At 45.3% G+C, this 26256-nt stretch overlaps 1 long non-coding RNA gene across 1 annotated transcript in view; it reads right to left on the bottom strand.

Annotated features, from left to right (window-relative positions):
• LOC138357844 (uncharacterized) overlaps positions 1-26256 on the bottom strand; it is a 42973-nt gene that overhangs the window by 1508 nt on the left and 15209 nt on the right. The window contains exon 2 of the long non-coding RNA XR_011225160.1: positions 12347-12378. This is a non-coding gene — a long non-coding RNA (uncharacterized lncRNA). The remainder of the gene's footprint in view (positions 1-12346; positions 12379-26256) is intronic.

Raw genomic sequence — 26256 nt, 5'->3', positions numbered from 1 at the left:
CAAAATAAAACAAATCTAGTAACAATCTAGCCTGAAGGGCTACACAAGCATTACGACAAGGCAAGACAGACAGGAAATCATAACCGGAACACGCAGGAACCGGCAATCACACACACACACACACACACACACAGCCCTAAAAACAACACAAGTAACAGAACATAAGACACACACACAGCACAGCACAACCAAAAAAAGTGCACGCAGAGCACACACCCAAGCACACCCACAAGCACACCGCCCAGCAGGGCGAATCCAAACACGGAGACAAACCAGACATAGAACCGCAGACACGGTAACAAATTAAACAGACAGAGAACACAAGTAAACACACGGCACTAACGATACTTGTCCGGAAACTCCTTGGCTGGGAAGCGCAAGCAGTACGCCTCCCAGACCAGCTGGACGAATTCAGGCACTGGCTTACCAGGAGACGCACAAGGCCGAGGCATCCAGTCAGGCACCCCATAAAGAAACCATTTCAACTTTGGTACCCAAACAGTCGACGAGCACCACGGGCCCTCACGCACCCTGTCGTCCCAAACGATGTCCAAAACCCGTGGCTCACGGACCACGCTCCCATCGGCCGCGAGCACAGGGGAGGGGGCCCACACTAAGTGGTTTCACACTGGTATCGGCACTGGGAGGTTCTCCGGGCGCCGCACAGGGCTGCGTATCAACCGGCGCACGAGGTTCCTCCAGAGGCCTCTCACGAGGCCCCACATGGGGCTGCACACTAAGGGAACCCGCAGAGGACACAGACGAGTCAGGGCCCCCGCCATCGAGCATAGGAGCCGAGGCACAGTGGCGCACATCCTTCCGTAAAACCACGACGAAGTCCTGTTTAGCAGGAGCAACCTCCCACCGTGTGGAGTCACCAGCAGTAGGCACAGGGGGAGACTTTGGAGGCAGCACAGAGCCCCTCACAGCACCGCCAACCTCGGCAGGAGACGCCGGATCAACGTACTCCTCCACCTCCACCCAAGGCACCCCACGAAGGGGAGACACACTCGGGACCCGCCTCGAGCGCTTGGAGACGGGCTGCCGGTCATCTGAGCTGTCACCCCCATCATCCTGTAACAGAGCAGAACACTCCGATGGACGCGCCTTCAAGGCCCGGCCCCTGAGAACCGCAGCCTCCACTACCGGGGGCACCGGACCACACACCGCAGGAGACTCCACGCTGCAAACATCCAAAGGGACGGGAGACGCCACATGTAGGGACGGAGGCACGGGCGGCTGAGACAGATCAGGCTGGGGCGACAGGGGCAGGGATGCCGGAGGTTGGGAACCCGGTGGCGGGGGTGGGGCCACCGCAACCCCCCACGTCAACATCCACACCACCATCCAACACCGGGACAGAAACCAGCAGGGAATCAACACCCGGACCATCACGGTGAGACAGATCCGGGGCCGACAGCGGGGGAAAATCCTCCTCCTGGAAAAGGTTAACAGGGGTGACCCGACGCTCCGCACACCCCGCGGCCAGATGACCCGGGAGGCCACACCGGAAACAAGTCCGAGGATGTCCTGCGTGAAAAACACGAATCGGGAACCCCAACAGCACGACGGAGAACGGCACAGAATCCTGGAGGCGCATGGCGAGAGTGCGGGTCTCACACGGAACCCCCTTCCATCTCCCAGTAGGAACAGCATTCATCCTCACATGTAGAACCCGCCCAAACCGGGCAAAGTACCGACGTAGGAGATCCTCAGGGAAATCAAAAGGCATTCCATGCACCGCCACAAACGTCGTGGCTCCACAACGGCCGGAAAGGGTTACCGACCCACCATCCCCAGGAAGATCGAATGAGCGCCCATCATAGCGCATGACGAGATCTTGATAAATCGCCGGAGAGTCGAACTTGACTATCGCCCGCCTGCCGGCAAGCAGCTGCACACCACATACAGACTCCACTGGGACACGTAACATATCAATCATTACCACCTCCACAGCGTGATACGAAGCAATCCCAGAAAACCCCAGGCCAATGGAGGCCTGCCTGTAGACAGGGGGCACAGGCCCCCCATGATTGCAAACTGTCACGGCCCCAAGGGCCCCTCAGCAAAAAAAACCCACGATGGTTACTGATGGCTGGTGTGGCACTCTGAGACGTGCCAATAACCTCGGACACCACCTGCCGCTAGTTGTAACATTATGCTCACAATATCAATGTGTGATTACTTGTGTGTTGTAACACTAATTACATAGTGTTTTAACACTTTCGCGCTCTCCGCGAAGGTCAGTCAGCCTACCATAAGTGCTCACTGCGTTTTGCCGCGTAAGCGTAAAAGCGTAAAACGTAAGCGTAAAAACAAAAATGTGTATACTCTTTTTACTCACATGACCTTAGTTCTCGAGCTACGTATTTCATTTTGGTACCAACGTGTTCGCAATAAAATTCTCTAGAAGAACATCAGTAAAAAAAGTCACGAAACGTATAGGGATACCAGCACCAAATAAATAACTACGAAGATGACTCGCCGTGAGCGCCCAACAGCAACAAAATGTTTTTACTCTTGGGATTCTTATCACCTCCACACTTGTTCTACAGCGTTAATTTTGGTATCAATGGACTCGCAACGAAATTCCCAACACGGTGATATGAATATAAGCGTAGAATAATAATGCGGCCCGCCCGCAAGAGTGTGGGAAGTGGTAAAATTGTTACCCGGTATCGGTGACGGGACGACGCACGGCGCTTTGAAAGTTTATACTTATTTCACTCTCATGACATTAATTTTCTATGTACGTCATTCATTTTTGTGTCAATGTGTTCGCAATAGAATGTTCTATGAGCCCATAGGTAAAACAGATCAACAAAGCGTAAGTTAGAATAGCGCCAAATATAAAACAACGCTGGAACATATCAGTGAGCGTCAAACACACACGAAATGTTTTTACTTTTGTTATGTTTGTCAAGTTTATACTTGTTGCACACAGTTATTTTTGGTTGTACATTGATCGGAATAAAATTCCCTAAACAGACATATGCATATAATACATGATATGGGGGAAGCATTACCAGTATAAACAGCTAAAGTCACCCACCTGCAACCCGTTTGGGACATAATACCATTTGATCGAAGTTATCCACACCTTTCATGAACTTATTGTACCATGCAGCCTAGTGGTGAGAAAGAGAGCCTCATGGCGCGCAGTTTGAAACAAACCCAAAGTAAATCGGATAAAAATTGAATTTTATACAAATATTTTAAAAGAGGACATAACTTTATGTCCACTATGCGGTAGCGTTAGACGAAACAGGACTCACCGGTGAGTCCTGATAGCACGAAAGTTAATAAAGTGTTGACACACACTGGTGTGTTGTTTTAATGTACTATAACAAGCCCAACCACTCCCTTACTCCCAGGATGTACTAACTGCCCAGATAATATACAACCAAAGGAGCTAGAGGACTTAACGTTTGAGCAAGGGTCGGAGAAGAACTGTTTCCGTCCTGGAAGTGTAGAACGACTGTAAACCAACAAGCTGAACTATAGTTACAGTGTAAAACCATCCACAGTTTGAGCTTCAGTTTACTCCTTGAGCAACGATGAACTGTGAACAATGGCCTCGAGCCATCCTCATTTATCCATCTCCAGCGGGAGAAAATGATTTCCGTGTTATTTAATTATTCGGATCACAAAGCCGCTCCTTTGGTGAGCACACTCACGGGGACAAAGTACAAAACAGGCACACATGGGGGCAAAGTATTCACATGACGCTCACTGGAACCAAGTACTAACTAGAAACTCACGGGGACAAAGTACCAACAAGGCACTCACAGCGGCGAAGTACCAACCAAACGCTAACTAGGTTCTACTCGGGGGCAAAGTATCAAAGAGGTACCCACTGGGGCAAAGTAGTAACCAGGTACTCACGGGTGCAAAGTATCAACCAGGTACACAGGGGAAAAGTATCAACCAGGTTCTCGAGGGAACGAAGTATCGACCAGATTATCACGGTACGCATGGCATCAACCTTGCACTCAAGGGGAAGAATACCAAACAGGCATTTACGCGGACAAAGTACCAGCCAGGCACTCACGGAGACGAAGTACCAGCCAGGCACTCACAGGGGGCAAAGTACTCACCATTCACTCACTGGAAACAAGAACCAAACCAGGCATTCATGCGTACATAATACAAATCAGGCACTCATAGTGGCCAAATACAAACCTGGCGCTCATTGGGGTAATTTCTCAACAAGGCACTATCAGGAGCAAAGCATCAAGATACATAAAAAATTCCACCAAGGGAGCAAAGTTACAAGGTACTCACGGGAGCAAAGTATCAAGGTACACACGGGAGCAAAGTATCAAGGTACACACGGGAGCAAACTACGAACCTGGCACTCACAGGGTTAAATTACCAATGAGACACTCAAGGGTCACACATAGGGACAAAGTACCACCAATAAGACATTAATGGGAACTCTAACTAGGCCAAAGTGCAAACCAGACACTCAAGGGGTCACACAAAAGGTCAAAAGTCCACCAACATGACATTCATGGGAACTCTGACTAGGCCAAAGTGCCAACCAGACACTCAAGGGATCACCCACGAAGATAAAGTGTCGACCAGACACTTAACGACTCACACACGAGAACAAAGTACGAACCAGGGGCCGGATTCAGGAGGGTACTTACAAAGGTTTTTCTTCTTAGCTACGAATGTTTTCCTTCTTAGCGCCTTCGTGGCGGCTACGGCGGTATTCAAGTAGCTACACTAAGTGGAAAAACCTTTGTAAGTTCATTCCGGGATCTAAGTGTGGTTTCGACCACTCGTAGCTTTAGGTAAACTGGATATAACTCAATTTTTCTCTACTACATAACACTGGGATCGATTTTAAGATTTTGGAACATAAACTAAAGATTATAAAAATTTAATCTAGTGAAGAGGAGTCCTTCGTGTTTGTTATATATGCATTCTCTGCTTGAAACTTAAAGTAAATATGTCTTTTATGAGAGTAGAATGAGTTGTATAATAGCAAGATATTATACCCATAGTTATTAAGTAAATAAACACTGGTGAACATGAAATATGAGAGAAGGTGATGAGCCCTGCCTGATGGGATCATTTACTATCACCAAATGCTCCTGTTCACCTAGTAGTAAGGGTGTACCTTTAGCTATACATACCCATTTCTAATTTATTTAGTTTGGTTTTATTTTGAAATTAAATCTGGGTGAGGCATAAAATAAAAATATGCTGCACAAATTATGTTAGGTAAGGAGAAGGGTAAAAATGTCAAAAACTTTATTCATTGAATACTTAAAGCTATAATTATGACTATATAGACTATTAAAAAAGAGAGAAGGAAGTAGAGGTCCAAGACCTCTTCCTGTTATACAATTTGGGTGTGGAACAAGTAATTATCAAAAGAAGGCACCATGCCGGGAAGGCTATGTAGTAGTAAGGCAGTGAGGTGAGGCAGCTACTTATTTGTGAAATGCTTATTTTATTTACCTTATAAGCTGAGGCAACTTATTTTATTTGAGGAATACTCAGCTGATTCCTCTACATTTAGCATGGAACAAATTTGTGTCCAAGACCTCTTCCTGTTACACAATTTGGCTGTGTGTAACCAAACTAGAAGTGCTCTACAAATCAAGGGACCCAGAATGTGGAATGACCTCCCGAATCATGTCAAAGGCTGTACCTCCCTCAACCAGTTTAAGAGTTAAACCAAGTACTGCCTAATTAATTCCATGTAATCTAACTTACCTCCTAAATGTCAACCCATGTCTTGCTATTTTTTAAACAACGCTGTTCACCAACATGTGCAATTGCTGATTTATGCCATGTTACCCCCCTTTTTGTATTTTATTCCTTCTTTCAACACACTTTATACCTAATCCCGATTACTATTAAGTTTTAGTCTGTGTTTTTCCCCCATACCTTGCCCGAAATGCTATGAGTATTAGTGGCTTTAGGTATTGTATGTACTAGCTTTGTCTATAAATCCAACATTATGTTTGTAAATCAACTGTATGTACTTTTCCTGAATAAAATGTATATATTATATATTTTTTAATCAGTAAGTATTAAAAGAAGGCACCAAGCTGGGAAGGCTATGTAGCACCATTGTAACAATAAACCTAATTTTTTTTAACAAATAATGCACCTGTATGGTAAAACAAATCCTGTCAGCTGTAAAATATTGATGCAGTTATTTAAATGAAAAATATAATGAAAGAAATATTACTGGTTTATTTTTATCCTATCTTTTTGTACTGTACAGTATATCCAAGGATGAAAAATTGAGACATAATGCACAATTTAATGAATGATTAGCATGGATTAGCAGTTCAAAAGAAATATGACTATTTATCAACATGAGATCTTAATGATCCATGGTCAACATGATTTAATAAGGATAATGCAGTACTGTATTTGTAATAATACAAACTAATTTAAAATCTTTATTACTGATTTTTTTTATTAAGAAGATTAGGTATATACAGCAATGTTACGGCCCTCTCGGGACGCAACGGGGTTCCTACTCTGATGTTGCTAGAGGAAGTTGTATCCGACCCCAAGCCAGTAGTGGCTTTCAAGGGATGTGATCCGTGACGCAAGAAACTTAAAGGGGGGAAGGGAAAGAAAGTTAAGAACTTAAGACTATAATTGTTACCATCACCAAATAAATAATATATATAAAAAAAAGTGCACAGGGGGAGGCGTATTAACACTGTACAGGGGAAATACACAATGGTCTTCTGCTGAAGACTCTGGATCCAGGCTCTCGGTGCTGAGTCCTCGGTGCTCTTGATCCTCGTGGTCTCTTGACGAATCCTTCGACCAAGCTGAGTCTACCCCAGACGCAGGCCAGCCAAAACACAGCTCCACTGGGGGCACCGCCGTGGAGGCCGTCAACCACAAGTCCAGCCGGTCTGCTGGCAGGTTCCGGATCAGCAAGGCTGGTCAGGCCACTCCACGAACGATATAAGGGTAACGCCCTAGACAGGAGCCTCGTGTGATACCACAAATCACTCTCCTGTCCTCAATACCCCAGTGGATAATCGTCTCCAGCAGTCAGTCCCGGGTAATCCTTCTACGGCCACTCCACTGGCAGAGTAACACCACAGTGTTCTTCCGGGGGATGACTTCACAGCTGCTGCAGCAAAGCACAAGGTATGGAGACGGCTGCCTTGGGTAGACTGACTCGACTTCCATCACAGCAGTCCCAGGTCGACTCTGTAAGCAGACACGTCATCAATAACAAGGACACACTAAGGCACCTCACTTACAGGCTCAGACACAAACGCCCACCTATCCACTCCATAGATGGCGCTGGTGTCTGAGCACCACCTCACTAGAGGTCAGCAACGGCTGTGTTGAGCGCTGAACCGGACTAGAAACTGGCCCTTGTGGCCAGTACACCTTGTCCACGCCAGGTGTCGTCGTCCATTTGGTGGGGGTTTCGGGAGCTGACCCACAGATGGCGCGGTCGTCACTGCTCCGTGCTCGGACGCTGGATCCGGGTTCGTAACAAGCAATGTGCTGCTTCCCTATTCTGTATAAAGGACCACACAGTGTAGATCAAAAACCAGCTACAAGCTTATCCAACATCCTCACCTCACAGGATGGCCAGTCATACATGGAATCAGGAGAGAACAAAATACTTAAGGCTGATCTATTAGCGTTCACTGGCAAAATCTGGGTGCAGCACAAGAATATCTTCCAATATTCCTGAGTGTATGAAGTAATTACAGAGCTCAAAATACCTCATACCATTTGGTATGAAGTCACTGATAATAGGGCAATCACAGATATAGTGTTGGAGAGTATGTTCTCTCAAGTAGGACTGAAAACAGATGTTTTTTTCCACCAAGAGGGCTATAAACCCATGGAACCGCCTACCCGCTGAAGCCGTAAATGCCAAATTCCAGCTAAAAAATATCATTAAGACAATTGGCGGGCCCTTTAACAAGCCGCCGGCTTTCTGTCCTCTTCGAGGCCACTAGATAGTTAGTGGCCCTTGGGTAAATTCAGTAAATATATACAATAATTGTCAGCGCATCTTCCGAGCAACAAGGACAGCTACACAGTATCTCTTAGAATTACGTAGGTAAACAACATATGTAACATATTTGCTTACTACAATGTCGGTGCTGGCTGTAGAAGTTAAAAAAACAGTTTTACTTCGAAATATACTAATTTTATAAAAAAAATTCGACGTAAATAGGAGGCAGTAGAGCTCCGATAAACCAGCGATAAATCTTCAATATGAAGAATGTTGCTGCTCTACGATTGGCCAAACGAAACACAGTAGTGACCTCTATCGGCACGCAGGTGAACCAACAAATTTCTTCCTAAGTGGACGTTATTGAATTGCACCTAAGCATCTTCTTAGGGCACACTTAGGAACCTTAGTAGCAAACCCACTTACGAAGAAATACACAGAGCTTACTGAATCTAGGTCCAGACCCTCAAGGGGCTCGCACACAGGAACAAAGTACCAACCAAACTCTCAAGTGGTAACACACACGGTTCAGAGACTACATTACAGGCACCATGAAGATGGGAAGACCAAGAGTAGTAATAGCAGTGATATATAGCCCTCCACCAAACGACAGAAGACCCAGACAAGAGTATGATAGAAACAACATGGCAGTTAACTCTATAACTGAGAGAGCATCCACTGCTGCCTGTAGAAATAGATCCCATTTGCTCCTCATGGCGGACTTCAATCAAGGGTGGATATACTGGGAAAACAAGCAACCACATGGGGGTGAGGAAAGATGGAGAGCTAAACTGTTGGAAGTGGCGACAAGAAACTTTTTAAGTCAGCTGGGGGAAGGGACCCAGAAGAATGACAGGCAACGATGAACCAGCGAGACTCGACCTAGTCTTCACTCTGAATGAGTCTGACATAAAGAATATCGGTTTCGAAGCCCCCGTGGGAATGACCGATCACAGTGTACTGATCTTTGAGTATCTGGTCGAAGAAGGGTTAATGTACCCAAGAAAGGGCACAGAAAACAAAAGTATGGCCTTCCGAAACATAAACTATGAGGAGATAGGAACATTCCTAACAAATGTAACTTGGGAAATAGAGCTTAGAGGTAAGATGGTCCAAGACATGATTGACTACATTACACAGAAATGTAAGGAGGTAGAAGTTAAGTTCTCTCCCATTCCAAAAGGAAAGAAATGAAATGTAGACGAGAAAGCCATGTTTTAATCAGAGGTGTAAGCTAGCAAAGCAACTAAGAACAAGGGCGTGGAGAAACTATATAAATAATAGGACACTTGTAAGCACAGAAAGATACCGGAGCACCAGGAATTAATACGTCAGGGTGAGAAGAGGGGCAGAAAAACAATATGAAAATGACATAGCAATCATGGCAAAGACTCAACCTAATTTGTTGCAGAGCCACATCAAGAGAAAAAGGAAAGTGAAGGAACAGGTAATGAAACCGAGGATAGGGGTAGACAAATTCATTATAAACGACAAGGAAGTGTGCGAGGAATTCAATAAGATATTCCAATAGGTCGTCACAGTAGAGCAAGGGGAAGTCCCAGAAATAAGAGAGGGAATATCTAACCAAACACAACTAGATGAGATTTTGATTACCAGTGGGGAGGTGAGGAAGCATCTGCTAGAGTCGGAAGTGACAAAGGCTATAGGCCCGGATAGAATCTCACCTTGGATACTGAAGGAAGGAGAAGAAGCTCTGTGCTTGCCACTCTTCAAGGTGTATAACAACTGCTAACAGGTGAACTGTCAAAAATTTGGAAGACGGCTAATGTAGTCCCAATATTCAAGAAGGGTGATAGACAGGAGGTACTGAGCTACAGGCCAGTGTCACTAATTTACGTACCATGCAAGGTGACGGAGAAGATTGTGCGAAAGAAGCTAGTGGATCATCTGATCCACTAGCTTCTTCAGATCCACTAGGTTCAGGGTTGGCAGATCGTGCCTCACGGGATTGATTGAATTAAATTACCAAGCAACTAAAATCGGGCAAGAAAGAGAGGGGTGGGCAGACTGCATATTTTTTTTTTTTTTTCCAGAAAGCCTATGACACAGTACCACATAAGAGACTAGTGCACAAACTGGAGATGCAGGCAAGAGTGAAAGGGACGGTACTCCACTGGATAAGGGAGTACCTAAGCAAGAGAAGACAGCCAGTCACCGTGAAGGTTGAGGTCTCGGAGTGGCGTGGCGTCACCAGTGGAGTACCTCAGAGATCAGTTCTTGGACCTATACTGTTCCTGATATATGTAAATGATATCCAGAGGGAATAGACCCGTTCCTCTCAATGTTTGCTGATGATGAAAAAATTATGACGAGGATTAAGACTGAGAAAGATAGTATGAGGATACAAGATGACCTAAACAAACTGAAGGAATGGTCCAACAAATAGCTACTAAAGTTCAACCCAAGTAAATGTAAGGTAATGAAACGAGGAAGGAAATAGGAGGCCAGACACTGGATACCGAATGGGAGATGAAGTCCTTCACTAAACGGACAGAGAGAAAGATCTAGGTGTTGATATCACACCAAACCTGTCTCCTGAAGCTCACATCAAAAGAATAACATCGGCGGCGTTTGCAAGGCTGGTTAACATCAGAACTGCCTTCAGAAATCTGTGTAAAGAATCTTTCAGAACCTTGTATACCACGTATGTAAGGCCAATCCTGGAGTATGCGGCCCCAGCATGGAGCCCGAACCTTGTCAAGTACAAGACGAAGCTAGAAAAAGTTCAGCGGTATGCCACTAGGCTAGTTCCAGAACTAAGAGGCATGAGTTACGAGGAAAGGCTGAGAGAAATGCACCTCACGTCGCTGGAAGACAGAAGAGCTCGGAAAGACATGATCATCATACACAAAATTCTCTTCGGAATTGACAGGGTAGACAAGTGTCGGAAATTTTCGACACCTCAGATACTAATCTAACAAACTATACTAACAAAAATTGTTGAACATGCTAGGGACAATTGCGTCAGCCACCACATGTACGCGGTGACTATTCCTTTGCCTAGCACTTGATAGAAACTCTGTCATCAATCTGCTTTGATTTGCGTTTGATTATCTTAGATAGACTAATTAATGTTCATAGTATTCAAGAAGAGTAAATTCGCATATAAATCAGCATTTATCTCCTTTCATTGGTAAATTTGCTCCAAAAATGTGTGCAGTGACTATCAGCTGATGAGACGTGGGGGGTGGGGGGGGGGGGGCACCGCGCCTCGCAGTTGTGGCCGAGCAGCTGGCGAGATAGGCTGACGCATCGCCATGCTCTCCAAATAAGCGCCATATTTGTGCTTATAGCCGCAGAATTGTCTCATTCGAAGGGGCAAATAGTGCAGCAGAGTCGGGCCGTTGAATGGACTACCACATATCAAGCTGTTGCATTCTTTAAGGACGTATCCCGGTTGTATAATATTTATATTTCTTTGTTGTGAGCTCGTAACATTCAAATTTCAACCGTGTTATGAGGCACAATTAATAACAAAACCCAGTTTACGTTGGCGACGTGAGAGAGAGAGAGAGTTCTTCCGGTTCCAACACTTTGGAGTTCAGGGCTGAGAACAGTTCGCAGTGACCACGGAGTCAATATTTACTGCATAACTCACCTGATGACTGCTCTCGTGTTACTGCTGGACTAGGAGGAAATCTTCAGTCCAGCTAAGCTGAAAGTTTATAACTAATCAGTTGTAGTGTAGTCTACTAACTCTTTAACCCTGATTTATCTATAATATTATTATTTAAATTTATTCAATATTTTCACGCAATACGTAGATTAACATTAAAGAATTTACGCCGCCCCCCCCCCCACCTCGAAAAAAAATGTGTAGGGAATCATTCCACTTTATAAAGATGTTTATATAGTCTACTTTTCTAAGTTTATTTTGAATGAATTATTTGCTCAAATATTATATGACATTAAATAGTGAAGAAAAAATCTCCCACAACAAGGAAGGATTATTTAACATGGGTTGTACACGCACAAGGGGACACAGGTGGAAGCTAAGTACCCAGATGAGCCACTGAGACATTATAAAGAACTTTTTCAGTGTCAGAGTAGTTAGTAAATAGAATGCACAAGGAAGTGATGTGGTGGAGGCTTACTCCATACACAATTTCAAATGTAGATATGATAGATCGAGCAAGAGAAGCCCAGGAATCTGTACACCAGTAGATTGACGGTTGAGAGGCGGGACCAAAGGGCCAAAGCTCAACCCTCGCAAGCACAATTAGGTGAGTACAACTAGATGAGTACACGACCACAACGTACCAACCAGACACTCAAGGAACACTAACAAGGACAATGTACCAACCAGACACTCAAGGAACACTAACAAGGACAACATACAAACAGTGTACTTACCCAGGGTGAGAGGTTGTTCCCACAACAACAATCTGATAAAACAACAAAACAATTTAATATTAATTTATATGTCTCTGATAACTGAAAGTAATTTCAAAGGATTTTATAACTTTAAATTTGTTTAAATGTTTGCAAAGTCCATCTGGTCATACTTACTCACGGTCTCGCCCAATGTCTTGTCCAACCTCTAGTCCAGTCTCTCACCCAATGTCTTGCCCAACTTCTAGTCCAGTCTCTCGCCCAATGTCTTGTCCAACCTCTAGTCCAGTCTCTCGCCCAATGTCTTGTCCAACCTCTAGTCCAGTCTCTCGCCCAATGTCTTGTCCAACCTCTAGTCCAGTCTCTCGCCCAATGTCTTGTCCAACCTTTAGTCCAGTCTCTCACCCAATGTCTTATTCAACCTCTGGTCCAGTCTCTCGCCCAATGTCTTGTCCAACCTCTAGTCCAGTTTCTCGCCCAATGTCTTGTCCAACCTTTAGTCCAGTCTCTCACCCAATGTCTTGCCCAACTTCTAGTCCAGTCTTTCGCCCAATGTCTTGTCCAACCTTTAGTCCAGTCTCTCACCCAATGTCTTATTCAACCTCTAGTCCAGTCTCTCGCCCAATGTCTTGTCCAACCTCTAGTCCAGTTTCTCGCCCAATGTCTTGTCCAACCTTTAGTCCAGTCTCTCACCCAATGTCTTGCCCAACTTCTAGTCCAGTCTCTCGCCCAATGTCTTGTCCAACCTCTAGTCCAGTCTCTCGCCCAATGTCTTGTCCAACCTCTAGCCCAGTTTCTCAATAGTTGACTGCTGTACCACTGAACCACCACACCACAACGGTTGACTACTGTACCAGTGAACCACCACACCATAATGGTTGACTAATGTACCACTGAACCACCACACCACAACGGTTGACTACTGTACCACTGACCCACCACACCACAACGGTTGACTAATGTACCACTGAACCACCACACCATAATGGTTGACTGCTGTACCACTGAACCACCACACCACAACGGTTGACTAATGTACCTCTGAACCACCACACCACAACGGTTGACTACTGTACCACTGAACCACCACACCATAATGGTTGACTGCTGTACCACTGAACCACCACCCCATAATGGTTGACTACTGTACCACTGAACCACCGCACCGCAATGGTTGACTACTGTACCACTGAACCATCACACCATAATGGTTGACTACTGTACCACTGAACCACCACACCACAATGGTTGACTACTGTACCAGTGAACCACCACATCACAAAGTTGACTGCTGTACCATTCAACTCTTTTTTTTTTTACTCACACGAAGAGTATGAGATGCACTGCCACACAGGATGGGTATGCGGTCCATCACCTCTCAATGAAGGTATATGAGGGTCCAATATCACTCACAGGAGGTATAAGGGGGTCAATTACCACTCACAAGAGGTAAATGGGGGCCATTACCTCTCACAGGAGGTATAGGGGGTCCATTACCACTCACAGAAGGTATATGGGGGGTCCATTACCAATCAAAGGAGGTATATGGGGGTCCATTACCAATCACAGGAGGTATATGGGGGTCCATTGAAACTGAAATGATATTGGTATGGCATCCCTTAGAGGTTGTGTGTGAAGTTCACTACTACTCAGAGGATTGATATGAGTTTTACTACTACCCAATGGAAGGCTTTGGGATGCTCTATCCCCCTCTGGATGGAGTTGCACTTCATTACCACCCACAAAAGGGATATGGAGTTCATTACCAGTTACAGTGTGTGTATGGGGTCCATTAGCTCTCACAGAATGGATAACTTTTACTTTTATCCACAGCATGTGTTTGCAGTTCATTACCACTCACAGGAAGGATATGGGGTTTATAACTACTCGTTAGCCTCTTGTTGACTCACTTGTGATATAAAAAGATTGTCGATATATATATATATATATATATATATATATATATATATATATATATATATATATATATATATATATATATATATATATATATATATATATATATATATATGCGAACAAGCCTGAATGGTCCCCAGGACAATATGCAACTGAAAACTCACACCCCAGAAGTGACTCGAACCCATACTCCCAGAAGCAACGCAACTGGTATGTACAAGACGCCTTAATCCACTTGACCATCACGACCGGACATAATGAGGTGATAGCCTAAGCTATTTGAACCACCCCACCGCCGGCACTCGGATAGTAATCTTGGGCATAGCATTTTACCAAATCACCTCATTCTTAGGGGCACACGTGAGGAACACAAATGCGAACAAGCCTGAATGGTCCCCAGGACAATATGCAACTGAAAACTCACACCCCAGAAGTGACTCGAACCCATACTCCCAGAAGCAACGCAACTGGTATGTACAAGACGCCTTAATCCACTTGACCATCACGACCGGACATAATGAGGTGATATCCTAAGCTATATGAACCACCCCACCGCCGGCACTCGGATAGTAATCTTGGGCATAGCATTTTACCAAATCACCTCATTCTTTGGGGCACACGTGAGGAACACAAATGCGAACAAGCCTGAATGGTCCCCAGGACAATATGCAACTGAAAACTCACACCCCAGAAGTGACTCGAACCCATACTCCCAGAAGCAACGCAACTGGTATGTACAAGACGCCTTAATCCACTTGACCATCACGACCGGACATAATGAGGTGATAGCCTAAGCTATTTGAACCACCCCACCGCCGGCACTCGGATAGTAATCTTGGGCATAGCATTTTACCAAATCACCTCATTCTTTGGGGCACACGTGAGGAACACAAATGCGAACAAGCCTGAATGGTCCCCAGGACAATATGCAACTGAAAACTCACACCCCAGAAGTGACTCGAACCCATACTCCCAGAACCAACGCAACTGGTATGTACAAGACGCCTTAATCCACTTGACCATCACGACCGGACATAATGAGGTGATAGCCTAAGCTATTTGAACCACCCCACCGCCGGCACTCAGATAGTAATCTTGGGCATAGCATTTTACCAAATCACCTCATTCTTTGGGGCACACGTGAGGAACACAAATGCGAACAAGCCTGAATGGTCCCCAGGACAATATGCAACTGAAAACTCACACCCCAGAAGTGACTCGAACCCATACTCCCAGAAGCAACGCAACTGGTATGTACTAGACGCCTTAATCCACTTGACCATCACGACCGGACATAATGAGGTGATAGCCTAAGCTATTTGAACCACCCCACCGCCGGCACTCGGATAGTAATCTTGGGCATAGGATTTTACCAAATCACCTCATTCTTTGGGGCACACGTGAGGAACACAAATGCGAACAAGCCTGAATGGTCCCCAGGACAATATGCAACTGAAAACTCACACCCCAGAAGTGACTCGAACCCATACTCCCAGAAGCAACGCAACTGGTATGTACAAGACGCCTTAATCCACTTGACCATCACGACCGGACATAATGAGGTGATAGCCTAAGCTATTTGAACCACCCCACCGCCGGCACTCGGATAGTAATCTTGGGCATAGCATTTTACCAAATCACCTCATTCTTTGGGGCACACGTGAGGAACACAAATGCGAACAAGCCTGAATGGTCCCCAGGACAATATGCAACTGAAAACTCACACCCCAGAAGTGACTCGAACCCATACTCCCAGAAGCAACGCAACTGGTATGTACAAGACGCCTTAATCCACTTGACCATCACGACCGGACATAATGAGGTGATAGCCTAAGCTATTTGAACCACCCCACCGCCGGCACTCGGATAGTAATCTTGGGCATAGCATTTTACCAAATCACCTCATTCTTTGGGGCACACGTGAGGAACACAAATGCGAACAAGCCTGAATGGTCCCCAGGACATTATGCAACTGAAAACTCACACCCCAGAAGTGACTCGAACCCATACTCCCAGAAGCAACGCAACTGGTATGTACAAGACGCCTTAATCCACTTGACCATCACGACCGGACATAATGAGGTGATAGCCTAAGCTATATGAACCACCCCACCGCCGGCACTCGGATAGTAATCTTGGGCATAGCATTTTACCAAATCACCTCATTCTTTGGGGCACACGTGAGGAACACAAATGCGAACAAGCCTGAATGGTCCCCAGGACAATATGCAACTGAAAACTCACACCCCAGAAGTGACTCGAACCCATACTCCCAGAAGCAACGCAACTGGTATGTACAAGACGCCTTAATCCACTTGACCATCACGACCTGACATAATGAGGTGATAGCCTAAGCTATTTGAACCACCCCACCGCCGGCACTCGGATAGTAATCTTGGGCATAGCATTTTACCAAATCACCTCATTCTTTGGGGCACACGTGAGGAACACAAATGCGAACAAGCCTGAATGGTCCCCAGGACAATATGCAACTGAAAACTCACACCCCAGAAGTGACTCGAACCCATACTCCCAGAAGCAACGCAACTGGTATGTACAAGACGCCTTAATCCACTTGACCATCCACTTAATCCACTTGGGACCATGAAGGTGATTTGGTAAAATGCTATGCCCAAGATTACTATCCGAGTGCCGGCGGTGGGGTGGTTCAAATAGCTTAGGCTATCACCTCATTATGTCCGGTCGTGATGGTCAAGTGGATTAAGGCGTCTTGTACATACCAGTTGCGTTGCTTCTGGGAGTATGGGTTCGAGTCACTTCTGGGGTGTGAGTTTTCAGTTGCATATTGTCCTGGGGACCATTCAGGCTTGTTCGCATTTGTGTTCCTCACGTGTGCCCCAAAGAATGAGGTGATTTGGTAAAATCCTATGCCCAAGATTACTATCCGAGTGCCGGCGGTGGGGTGGTTCAAATAGCTTAGGCTATCACCTCATTATGTCCGGTCGTGATGGTCAAGTGGATTAAGGCGTCTAGTACATACCAGTTGCGTTGCTTCTGGGAGTATGGGTTCGAGTCACTTCTGGGGTGTGAGTTTTCAGTTGCATATTGTCCTGGGGACCATTCAGGCTTGTTCGCATTTGTGTTCCTCACGTGTGCCCCAAAGAATGAGGTGATTTGGTAAAATGCTATGCCCAAGATTACTATCCGAGTGCCGGCGGTGGGGTGGTTCAAATAGCTTAGGCTATCACCTCATTATGTCCGGTCGTGATGGTCAAGTGGATTAAGGCGTCTTGTACATACCAGTTGCGTTGGTTCTGGGAGTATGGGTTCGAGTCACTTCTGGGGTGTGAGTTTTCAGTTGCATATTGTCCTGGGGACCATTCAGGGTTGTTCGCATTTGTGTTCCTCACGTGTGCCCCAAAGAATGAGGTGATTTGGTAAAATGCTATGCCCAAGATTACTATCCGAGTGCCGGCGGTGGGGTGGTTCAAATAGCTTAGGCTATCACCTCATTATGTCCGGTCGTGATGGTCAAGTGGATTAAGGTGTCTTGTACATACCAGTTGCGTTGCTTCTGGGAGTATGGGTTCGAGTCACTTCTGGGGTGTGAGTTTTCAGTTATATATATATATATATATATATATATATATATATATATATATATATATATATATATATATATATATATATATATATATATATATATATATATAAATAACTGATAACTCACACCCCAGAAGTGACTCGAACCCATACTGCCAGGAGCACAATGCAACTGGTGTGTACAGGACACCTTAATCCACTCGACCATCACGATCGGTCAAAAGCTGATGGTAGCAGAGACTATTTTGCCCATCAGCCCGCCGGCACTCTGATGGTAATCTTGGGCATAGTATTTTATCAAATCTCATCATTCTTTTGGGCACACGTGAGGAACACAAATGCGAACAAGCCTGAATGGGTGGATTAACGTTGTCGCCCGTGGATTCATAGCTGTTTGTTGAATATTTGCAGCTGTGAAATAAACGTGTTGTCTATTTTCTTGTTTTCAAAACAAAAACACAAAATACTGACAAAATACTTAAATTCAAATGCAAATAAATCGTTCACAATTCAATTTCACCACCCATTGCACTGAAAAATAAGAACCGTTGAAAAAAAACGAAATGAAAAACAATGTAAAAAGAAACCAATTCGCTATACCCACGAATTGAACGGTATGGTAAATTAACAGCTCAATTCAAACGCAATGTCACACAAAATAATTGAATAAAAATAAAAATAAATGAAACTATGAAAAATTCAATTTATAAATGCAATCGGAAACATTGAAATGGAATCGTAACATATTTTGTATATCGTGTCTTGCTCTTACGTGCAACAGATGGCGTTGTTTTTCAAAAAATGCATGTTTTTACCTGTCACAGGTGTTGCATCCAAATAGTATGTATATAAAAACACGCACGTGTTCGAATGGAATGTTGTGTCAAAATCTCAAAGCAATCGGTGAAGAACTTTCTGAGATTACAGTGTGTGTTGCTCTGACGTCCTACAGATGGCGCTGTTTTTTTTTTAAAGCATATTTTTTCCTGTCAAAGGTGAGGCATGTATATAGTAGATATATAAAAAGACGCGCCTATTCGAAGGCAACGTTGTGTCAAAATTTCAAAGCGATCGGTAAAGTGATTTCGAATATTTCCTTCACATGAAAAGCACATGATATATTGTCGTGACGCTGAACCCCGGTTCATTCCGAACACAGCGAATACACAACACATAACACCTTGCCTCAGCAACCGTTACTACCACCTATACACCTACACCCACCAGACCCTTGAGGCGTACCACTCGGTTTGTACTGGAACACAATGAATGAACATATGGAAGGTATTTAAAGGCCGTCGGGTTTTGTCATTTAATTACAAAGAATAGACTCTGACAAATAAATACATATTAACATACTCTATTAGGTCAATACACTTCCAATACCCATAGACCACTTGACCTCCGCGATCACCACCCACACTCGTAACTTCCGCCTAAGTCCCTAATACGGAATGATTACTACAACGCTCCACACCCGGTTAGTCTTTCATTCAATACTCACATACTGCAGACTTAACTTCGTCACTAAGATCACATCAGGTTCTCGCATAGCTGTCTGCTACACTTCGCTTCTGCCGCAAACGGGGATCCAAAGGACTTGCTAGTTCAACTCCCACAATCAGACTGACTCCAGTCAGCCATGGCCTCAAACATTTCACCCCGCCTCTCAAGGAAGGTATAATCCGATTAACCTTATCCCTAGAGCGGTAACCTTGATCCTGGAAGCCTGACGAAGAATAATTCCTCTTTAAAGGAATTATTAATTTGGCTAAACAGCTTCAGTCTTAATCCATTGACCTTTCTTAGATATGTGATCCATAGTCTGTCTACTTACATGTACTTCCACTCATCATTCGTTAAGTGTTGTAGTAATGATCCTCTAGCTAATAATTCCTACTAACTTGTGGATTACAACACCACTCCCCTCCTTAAACACGCATATGTTCCCATATGCATCATTGCAATGGTTCCATTAGTGCAAGGACCTGGAGGATGCACCCACCATATGTGTACAACTAAAAAATCATCCAATATGTTCATTATACACACGATGAAATAAATTAAAATTTTCCCCGACATGACTCACAACACTTCTCCAACATATACATTTTATTCACATCATATCACAGGTTAAATAGTCTGTAATAATTTTTCCCATCTCCAACAATGCACATATACCTAAACTGCTGACAGATAATTACATACAAACAAACATAAAATTACATTGACCAGAATGCTGGCACTTAAACAGAAATGACACTAGTCATTAATATATACACAACACATATATATCTAAGGTTCTTCATCCTTAGTAATAAGTTAATTATAATTTAACATCTTGCCCTGTACTGTTGACATAAGGCTTACAATGATCACACAATGTTTAACTGGCCTCCTCCACAATATGCAGCATCACCTCTCTTGTCTTCGTGTCCCATGGTTGCTAGGTCATAGATCCTCCATGACCCAGACAAAACCCAGGCTGTCCAGCCTGGTGAATGTTGTCAATGTCCCATCGTTGCTCTGAGCTAACGTGATCCTGGCCTCCAGAGCAACGGAGATTCCTACCCTAGGGTCATGTTCCCTTGGGTCTGTGCTGACGTCTCGTTCCAGGGCACCAATCCCAGAACGCTGTAGATCCTTCACAGCTCTCTGGTCTAGGCCCATCCGCCCAGAGTGTGTCCACCTGTATTCACACCTTCCCGACCGCTGTACCTGCAAAATATTCCCTCGGAGCCCCCTGGCTCGATCCCATTATTACATAACACCCCCTCGGCTCCTTACTCTCTCCCCGTATATAGCCTGAGCGCAGCTGCAAAGCCATTGTAGCTGGCCCTTATCCCTGCTTTGATGTCAGGGGGCGAATTTCGCCTATAACGTCACGTTGGCTTCACTTCCTCCCCTCTTTTTTTTCTAGAATTACTGAGTGTAGCCTCATGGCTTCTCTTCTACTCTACCTGAGGCTCTGTGACATGATCCCGGGGGACCTTCTCAAGCCTAACACTCAGTAATGGTGCCGATGAGGTAATATACAATATATACATACACATATATTATCACAATAAATACCTCATTAACATAATTTCCAACTTATGTCACTAAAACATCATACTGCCACTGGCTTGCCTCTAGCAAGATTCCTGTAACAACTTAATAAGAAATTAGTATATCTACTTCGCTCGCCCACTGCAACCACCAACACCTGAAATTTTGAAATTCTACCTTGTAATCTTATCCATAAGACTTACCCACTCCGATATAATTAATGAAAATTTTAATGAGAATAATGAATTTTTATTAGTCTTTTATGAGTTTTGTTAGAGATATCGACTTGGCTCGCCTACTGCAGCCACCAACTCCTGCAATTATCCACATTTCATCTTATCCATAAGACTTACCCACTCCAACACACCATTACCTCTGGTCATCCCTACCACTGATGACCTCATTATAACGACACACATCCCCACAACCACTTCCTGCGTCCTAACGCACCGACCTTGCTACGCCGATACTCACCTTACCGACCACTACCTGGCGCCCCTGCGCCACCATATACTCCACAACACCACACTCCATACCAGGCGTCCACACGTCACCACACTACACCACCCAATGGCGTCCCAAATGCCATCAACTCTCGGCGTCCCCAATGCCATCAACACAACACACGGCGTTCCCATCGCCATCAACACAACACCCGGCGTCCCCAACGCCATCACCACAACACACGGCGTCCACAACGCCATCAACACAACACACGGCGTCCCCAACGCCATCAATACAACACCCGGCGTCCCCAACGCCATCACCACAACACACGGCGTCCCCAACGCCATCAACACAACACCCGGCGTCCCCAACGCCATCAACACAACACACGGCGTCCCCAACGCCATCAATACAGCACCCGGCGTCCCCAACGCCATCAACACAACACCCGGCGTCCCCAATGCCATCAACACAACACACGGCGTCCCCAACGCCATCAATACAACACCCGGCGTCCCCAACGCCATCAACACTCGGCGTCCCCAACGCCATCAACACAACACACGGCGTCCCCAACGCCCTCAACACAACACACGGCGTCCCCAACGCCCTCAACACAACACACAGCGTCCCCAACGCCCTCAACACAACACACGGCGTCCCCAACGCCCTCAACATACACACAGCGTCTTCAACGCCATCAACACAACACACACGGCGTCCCCCAACACCATTACCACCACAGGCAAATGCCTTGCGCCAGAGCGCATCAAAACACCACGAGACGTCACCACCAATAAGTAACCAGACGCCACACACACTCCCTTTTCTCTCGTAATCCGTTAATTACCTGACCAACACTCGTCAGGCATAATTTCTTGTGTAGTGGCCACCCGCCACACTCTACCACCTGCGTTAACATACTTCAACGCTAATGTCTACAATACACCCAGTGTTACAACAACCAGTTATGCTACACATGCTACACCTTGGCGCTACAATGCCAACAATGTCATGCACTATACTACATCCATAATATCAACAGTCAAAACATGCACATTTCACTACAGTAAATACTATGCATTACGCTGACGTTTAATAAGCCACTACAGGTGCATTGTACTACACACCCTTGCGTACAAGCGCCAATACACAACCATGCACTACTCCCGGCGCCACACACCCCCACCAACGGGACACGCTCCCCGTGTCCCAAGGTAACACTCTCCATAATGCTACCTGCACCCACTAAAAATCTCCATGGCCCTCTCCAGGGTACACTAGACGGCGAACCCCAGACGTCAAATTATGCGTCGCTCGCTATGCCAAGGCGTCCATAATTCACTGCGCCTATTTTCTGTATCTACTCCTGACAACGCCGGAACTCGCACAGTACTTTAGGTAATATTTCATTATCCTTAAAATATTCGATTTACACGTTACATGAAATTTAATTAACTTTAAATTACGTAGTTTTCACGCTTAATTTCACCTTAGCAACGGTTTCTCACTATTACCACCATACCGACGATATAAAACAAGCTCCAAGGTGAGGCTTGCTTGGCCCACCCATCGCTTGGCCCGCATATGGCCCACGCTGGCCCACTTTCACCCGCGCTATTTACCTCGCCACGCTGTATAATCCGCGCTACGAACACTGTATAATCCGCGCTACGAACACTGTATAATCCGCACTACGAACACTGTATAATCCGCACTACGAACACTGTATAATCCGCACTACGAACACTGCACTTGTTTTGGATCCCGATGCTTCAGTGGTCCAGGCTTGCATCTTAGCCGTCTCTCGTTGCGGGAATCTGGAAAGAAAGAAATAAACCCCACATGTGCCCCACAATGGCCTAGTCCCTTTAATTAACAAACTCCTCTGCCCTGGTCTCACCTGACCCTTCTTTCCTCCGTCTAGTAACCCCCATTCTCACCACAACCCGACGGCTACCATTTCCCGAACATTCCCTCACCAACTAAACCAGTAACACACTTCCTTCATCTCTCAAAGTGTTCCAAACCTGTTTGCGCTGCCACCAGATATGTCGTGACGCTGAACCCCGGTTCATTCCGAACACAGCGAATACACAACACATAACACCTTGCCTCAGCAACCGTTACTACCACCTATACTCCTACACCCACCAGACCCTTGAGGCGTACCACTCGGTTTGTACTGGAACACAATGAATGAACATATGGAAGGTATTTAAAGGCCGTCGGGTTTTGTCATTTAATTACAAAGAATAGACTGACAAATAAATACATATTAACATACTCTATTAGGTCAATACACTTCCAATACCCATAGACCACTTGACCTCCGCGATCACCACCCACACTCGTAACTTCCGCCTAAGTCCCTAATACGGAATGATTACTACAACGCTCCACACCCGGTTAGTCTTTCATTCAATACTCACATACTGCAGACTTAACTTCGTCACTAAGATCACATCAGGTTCTCGCATAGCTGTCTGCTACACTTCGCTTCTGCCGCAAACGGGGATCCAAAGGACTTGCTAGTTCAACTCCCACAATCAGACTGACTCCAGTCAGCCATGGCCTCAAACATTTCACCCCGCCTCTCAAGGAAGGTATAATCCGATTAACCTTATCCCTAGAGCGGTAACCTTGATCCTGGAAGCCTGACGAAGAATAATTCCTCTTTAAAGGAAATATTAATTTGGCTAAACAGCTTCAGTCTTAATCCATTGACCTTTCTTAGATATGTGATCCATAGTCTGTCTACTTACATGTACTTCCACTCATCATTCGTTAAGTGTTGTAGTAATGATCCTCTAGCTAATAATTCCTACTAACTTGTGGATTACAACACCACTCCCCTCCTTAAACACGCATATGTCCCCATATGCATCATTGCAATGGTTCCATTAGTGCAAGGACCTGGAGGATGCACCCACCATATGTGTACAACTAAAAAATCATCCAATAAGTTCATTATACACACGTTGCAATAAATTAAAATTTTCCCCGACATGACTCACAACACTTCTCCAACATATACATTTTATTCACATCATATCACAGGTTAAATAGTCTGTAATAATTTTTCCCATCTCCAACAATGCACATATACCTAAACTGCTGACAGATAATTACATACAAACAAACATAAAATTACATTGACCAGAATGCTGGCACTTAAACAGAAATGACACTAGTCATTAATATATACACAACACATATATATCTAAGGTTCTTCATCCTTAGTAATAAGTTAATTATAATTTAACATCTTACCCTGTACTGTTGACATAAGGCTTACAATGATCACACAATGTTTAACTGGCCTCCTCCACAATTGGCAGCATCACCTCTCTTGTCTTCGTGTCCCATGGTTGCTAGGTCATAGATCCTCCATGACCCAGACAAAACCCAGGCTGTCCAGCCTGGTGAATGTTGTCAATGTCCCATCGTTGCTCTGAGCTAACGTGATCCTGGCCTCCAGAGCAACGGAGATTCCTACCCCAGGGTCATGTTCCCTTGGGTCTGTGCTGACGTCTCGTTCCAGGGCACCAATCCCAGAACGCTGTAGATCCCTCACAGCTCTCTGGTCTAGGCCCATCCGCCCAGAGTGTGTCCACCTGTATTCACACCTTCCCGACCGCTGTACCTGCAAAATATTCCCTCGGAGCCCCCTGGCTCGATCCCATTATTACATAACACCCCCTCGGCTCCTTACTCTCTCCCCGTATATAGCCTGAGCGCAGCTGCAAAGCCATTGTAGCTGGCCCTTATCCCTGCTTTGATGTCAGGGGGCGAATTTCGCCTATAACGTCACGTTGGCTTCACTTCCTCCCCCCTTTTTTTCTAGAATTACTGAGTGTAGCCTCATGGCTTCTCTTCTATTCTACCTGAAGCTCTGTGACATGATCCCGGGGGACCTTCTCAAGCCTAACACTCAGTAATGGTGCCGATAAGGTAATATACAATATATACATACACATATATTATCACAATAAATATCTCATTAACATAATTTCCAACTTATGTCACTAAAACATCATACTGCCACTGGCTCGCCTCTAGCGAGATTCCTGTAACAACTTAATAAGAAATTAGTATATCTACTTCGCTCGCCCACTGCAACCACCAACACCTGAAATTTTGAAATTCTACCTTGTAATCTTATCCATAAGACTTACCCACTCCGATATAATGAATGAAAATTTTAATGAGAATAATGAATTTTTATTAGTCTTTTATGAGTTTTGCTAGAGATATCGACTTGGCTCGCCTACTGCAGCCACCAACTCCTGCAATTATCCATATTTCATCTTATACATAAGACTTACCCACTCCGACAAACCATTACCTCTGGTCATCCCTACCACTGATGACCTCATTATAACGACACACATCCCCACAACCACTTCCTACGTCCTAACGCACCGACCTTGCTACGCCGATACTCACCTTACCGACCACTACCTGGCGCCCCTGCGCCACCATATACTCCACAACACCACACTCCATACCAGGCGTCCACACTACACCACCCAATGGCGTCCCAAATGCCATCAACTCTCGGCGTCCCCAATGCCATCAACACAACACACGGCGTTCCCATCGCCATCAACACAACACCCGGCGTCCCCAACGCCATCACCACAACACACGGCGTCCACAACGCCCTCAACACAACATCCGGCGTCCCCAACGCTATCAACCCAACACACGGCGTCTCCAACGCCATCAATACAACACCCGGAGGCCCCAACGCCATCACCACAACACACGGCGTCCCCAACGCCATCAACACAACACCCGGCGTCCCCAACGCCATCAACACAACACACGGCGTCCCCAACGCCCTCAACACAACACACGGCGTCCCCAACGCCCTCAACATACACACAGCGTCTTCAACGCCATCAACACAACATACACGGTGTCTCCCAACACCATTACCACCACAGGCA

Source organism: Procambarus clarkii, chromosome 80 (genome assembly GCF_040958095.1).
Source record: "Procambarus clarkii isolate CNS0578487 chromosome 80, FALCON_Pclarkii_2.0, whole genome shotgun sequence".
Lineage (NCBI taxonomy): Eukaryota > Metazoa > Arthropoda > Malacostraca > Decapoda > Cambaridae > Procambarus > Procambarus clarkii.
The sequence above is the reverse complement of the archived record's forward strand: the minus strand, read 5'-3'. Positions and strand labels throughout refer to the sequence as shown.